General features: G+C 34.8%; 1 non-coding gene across 1 annotated transcript; it reads left to right on the forward strand.

Moving 5' to 3' along the window:
• The first annotated feature begins 1925 nt into the window (after window positions 1-1925).
• On the forward strand, window positions 1926-2030 carry LOC127742709 (small nucleolar RNA R71). The gene has a single exon (XR_008004070.1). It is a non-coding gene; the product is annotated as a small nucleolar RNA R71 (small nucleolar RNA).
• Window positions 2031-4630: the final 2600 nt, after the last annotated feature.

The raw sequence follows: 4630 nt of genomic DNA on the forward strand, positions 1-4630 counted from the left end.
TGCTTAAGCTTGCCATGGAAAGGAGTAGGAAGGATTGGATGAAGACAGTAGGAAAGCAGAGAGACGGAAGGGACAAGCATCTTCATACGCTTATCTGAAATTCCTACCAATGAATTACATAAGTATCTCTATCTTTATCTTTATGTTTTATTCGTATATCATCATTCATATCCATTTGAGTCTGCCTAACTAAGATTTACAAGGTGACCGTAGCTTGCTTCATACCAACAATCTCTGTGGGATCGACCCTTACTCGTGTAAGGTTTATTACTTGGACGACCCAGTACACTTGCTGGTTAGTTGTGCGAAGTTGTGTTTATGCCATGGTATTGAACACCAAGTTTTTGGATTCATCACCGGGGATTATTTGTGTTGTGAAAAGTATTGATCACAATTTCGCGCTACCTGTTGCAGAGGAAAATCCTTGAGCATTAAACACAAGGTAGTCCCCATTCAATTGAAGGACTAATTCTCCTCTGTTAACATTAATCACAGCTTTTGCTGTGGCTAGGAAGGGCCTTCTAAGAATGATGGATTCATTCTCATCCTTCCCATTGTCTAACATTATAAAATCAACAGGCATGTAAAGGCCTTCAACCTTTACCAACACGTCCTCTACCAATCCATAAGCTTGTTTTATTGACTTGTCTGCCATCTCTATTGAGATTCTTGTAGCTTGTACCTCAAAGATCCCCAGTTTCTCCATTACAGAGAGTGGCATAAGATTTATACCTGACCCCAGGTCAAACAGAGCCTTCTCAAAGGTCATGGTGCCTATGGTACAGGGTATTAAGAATTTACCAGGATCTTATTTCTTTTGAGGTAAAGTTTGCTGAACCCATGTATTTAGTTCACTAATGAGCAAGGGAGGTTCATCTACCCAAGTCTCATTATCAAACAACTTGGCATTCAGCTTCATGATGGCTCCTAGATATTGAGCAACTTGCTCTTCAGTTATATCTTCATCCTCTTCAGAGGAAGAATAGTTCTCAAAGCTCATGAATGGTAAAAGGAGGTTCAATGGAATCTCTATGGTCTCTAGGTGAGCCTCAGATTCCTTAGGTTCCTCAGTTTGGAACTCCTTTTTGTTCAGAGGACGTCCTAGGAGGTCTTCCTCACTGGGATTCACGTCTTTCTCCTCCTTTGTGCATTTGGCCATACTCATTATATCAATGGCCTTGCACTCTCTTTTTGGATTCTCTTCTGTCTTGCTTGGGAGAGTACTAGGAGGAGTTTCAGTGATTTTCTTACTCAGCTGGCCCACTTGTGCCTCCAAATTTCTAATGGAGGACCTTATTTCACTCATGAAACTTAAAGTGGCCTTAGACAGATCAGAGACTATATTTGCTAAGCTAGAGGGACTCTGCTCAGAATTCTCTATCTATTGCTGAGAAGATGATGGAAAAGGCTTACTATTGCTAAACATCTTTCTTCCACCATTATTAAAGCCTTGTTGGGGCTTTTGTTGATCCTTCCATGAGAAATTTGGATGATTTCTCCATGAGGAATTATAGGTGTTTCCATAGGGTTCACCCATGTAATTCACCTCTGCCATTGCAGGGTTCTCATGATCATAAGCTTCTTCTTCAGAAGATGCCTCTTTAGTATTGTTGGATGCATTTTGCCATCCATTCAGACTCTGAGAAATCATGTTGACTTGCTGAGTCAACATTTTGTTCTCAGCCAATATGACATTCAGAGTATCAATTTCTAGAACTCCCCTCTTCTGAGGCGTCCCATTACTCACGGGATTTCTCTCAGAAGTGTACATGATTTGGTTATTTGCAACCATGTCAATGAGTTCTTGAGCTTTTACAGGAATTTTTTTTAGGTGAATGGATCCACCTGCAGAATGGTCCAGTGACATCTTAGAAAGCTCAGATAGACCATCATAGAATATATCTAAAATGGTCCACTCTGAAAGCATGCCAGAAGGACACTTTTTTGGTCAACTGCTTGTATCTTTCCCAAGCTTCATAGAGGGATTCACCAGCTTTTTGCTTGAAGGTCTAAACATCCACTCTAAGCTTGCTTAGCTTTTGAGGAGGAAAAAACTTGGCCAAGAAGGCCGTGACCAGCTTATCCCAAGAGTCCAGGCTATCTTTAGGTTGTGAGTCCAACCATATTCTAGCTCTATCTCTTACAACAAAAGGAAAAAGCATAAGCATGTAGACTTCAAGATCTACTCCATTAGTCTTAACAGTATCACATATCTGCAAGAATTCAGTTAAAAACTGATAGGGATCTTCTGATGGAAGTCCATGAAACTTGCAGTTCTGTTGCATTAGAGTAACTAATTGAGGCTTTAGCTCAAAATTGTTTGCTCCAATGGCAGGGATTGAGATGCTTCTTCCATAAAAGTTGGAAGTAGGTGTAGTATAATCACCAAGCATCCTCCTTGCGCCTCCACCATTGTTATTGGGTTCGGCCATGTCTCTTTCTTTTTTGAGATTCTCTGTAAGGTTTTCTCTGGATTGTTATGCTTTGGCTTCTCTTAGCTTCTTCTTCAGAGTCCTTTCAGGTTCAGGATCTGCTTCAATAAGAATGTCCTTGTCCTTTCTCCTGCTCATATGAAAAAGAAGATAACAAAAAAGGAAGAGAAATCCTCTATGTCACAGTATAGAGATTCCTTTATGTAAGTAGAAAAAAAGAAGAATATGAATGAAGAAGAGAAAAATTCGAACACAGAAGAGAAGAGAGGGTTCGAATTTTAAGATGAAGAGAAGAGTGTTCGTAAAATAGAAGAAGATGAGATAGAGAGAAATTTGAAAATTGTTTTTGAAAAAAATAGTTAGTGATTTTCGAAAATTGAGAGGAGAAGTACAATTAAAATTAAAATTTGAAACAATTAGTTAATTAAAAGAATTTTGAAAAAGAGGGAGGTATTTTTGAAAATTAGAGAGAGAAAAGTAGTTAGGTGGTTTTGAAAAAGATAAGAAACAAACAAAAAGTTAATTAGTTAGTTGAAAAAGATTTGAAAATCAATTTTGAAAAGATAAGTAGTTAGAAAAGATTTTGAAATTGATTTTGAAAAAGATATGATTTGAAAAAGATATTTTTGAAAAGATTTGATTTTTAAAATTAAAATTGATTACTTGACTAACAAGAAACTAAAAGATATGATTCTAGAATTTAAAGATTGAACCTTTCTTAACAAGAAAGTAACAAACATCAAATTTTTGAATCAATCACATTAATTGTTAGTAAAGTTTTTGAAAATTTAAAATAAAGATAAGAAAAAGATTTTAAAAATCAATTTTGAAATTTTTGAAAATAATAAAAAATAAAAAAGATTTTTTTTGTGACTGAAATAAATTAAACAAAGAAAAACAAAACAAACAAAACAAAATAATCAAGATTTGATTTTTGAAAAAGAATTTGAAAAGATAAGTTTTTTTTTAAAATGAAATCTTGACTTGACTAACAAGAAACAACTCATTTTAAAAATTTTTGACTAAGTCAACCCAAAATTTCAAAAATTATGAGTAAAACAAGGAAAAGATATATTTTTTATTTTTGAATTTTTAATGAGGAGAGAGAAAACACAAAAATGACTCACAACATGAAAATTATGAATCAAAACACATGATGCATGCAAGAACACTATGAATGTCAAGATGAACACCAGGAACATTATGAAGATCAAGATAAACATCAATACTTATTTTTGAAAAATTTTCAAGAAAAGAAAAATATGCAAGACACCAAACTTAGAAATTTTCAATACTTAGACACTATGAATGCAAAAATGCATATGAAAAACAACAAAAGACACAGAACAAGAAAATATGAAGATCAAACAAGAAGACTTACTAAGAACAACTTGAAGATCATGGAGAATGCAATGCATGGAACTTTCGAAAAAAAATGCACAAATTTTAAAAACATGCAAGTGACACCAAAATTAAAAATTGACTCAAGACTCGAACAAGAAACACAAAAATATTTTTTTGATTTTATGATTTTTTGTATTTTTCAAAAATTATTTTTGGAAAAACGAAAAAGAAGAAAAATTTTTGAAAACTTTTTGAAAATAAAATTACCTAATCTGAGCGACAAGATGAACCGTCAGTTGTCCAAACTCAAACAATCCCGGGCAACAGCGCCAAAAACTTGGTGCGCGTAAATTGTGATCATCAACAATGGCGCTGATGCACGGGAAATTTGTCTCTCAACAAATCTCCTTCGGCAAGTATACCGAATTGTCATCAAGTAATAACTCACAATAGAGTGAGGTCGAATCCCACAGAGATTAACGGATTAAGCAATCAATGGTTAATTGATTATCCTAGTTAGACGAATCAAATTGGAGTGATAAGTAACAAGGAAATGTAAATGGCATAAAAGTAAAGAAAGCAATAAAGTGCAGAAAAGTAAAATGGCAAGAAAAGTAAATGTAAGAACTAAAAATAAAATGAACATTGGGATCAAGAGATATTGCAATCCTCCGGATCAAGTTCATTCTCATCTCTTCCTCAATCAATGCATTCATTGATCTCCTTGGAAATCTTAAGTGATTGGATCCCAATTCCTTGGCCATCCAATCTCTCTAAGCTTGAACAATTTCCTAATTCCTTGATTTAATTGCTTATGGGAAGAGATGAAGTTTGGTCACTGATTATACCACACA

This window comes from Arachis duranensis, chromosome 1 (assembly GCF_000817695.3).
Source record: "Arachis duranensis cultivar V14167 chromosome 1, aradu.V14167.gnm2.J7QH, whole genome shotgun sequence".
Taxonomy (NCBI): domain Eukaryota; kingdom Viridiplantae; phylum Streptophyta; class Magnoliopsida; order Fabales; family Fabaceae; genus Arachis; species Arachis duranensis.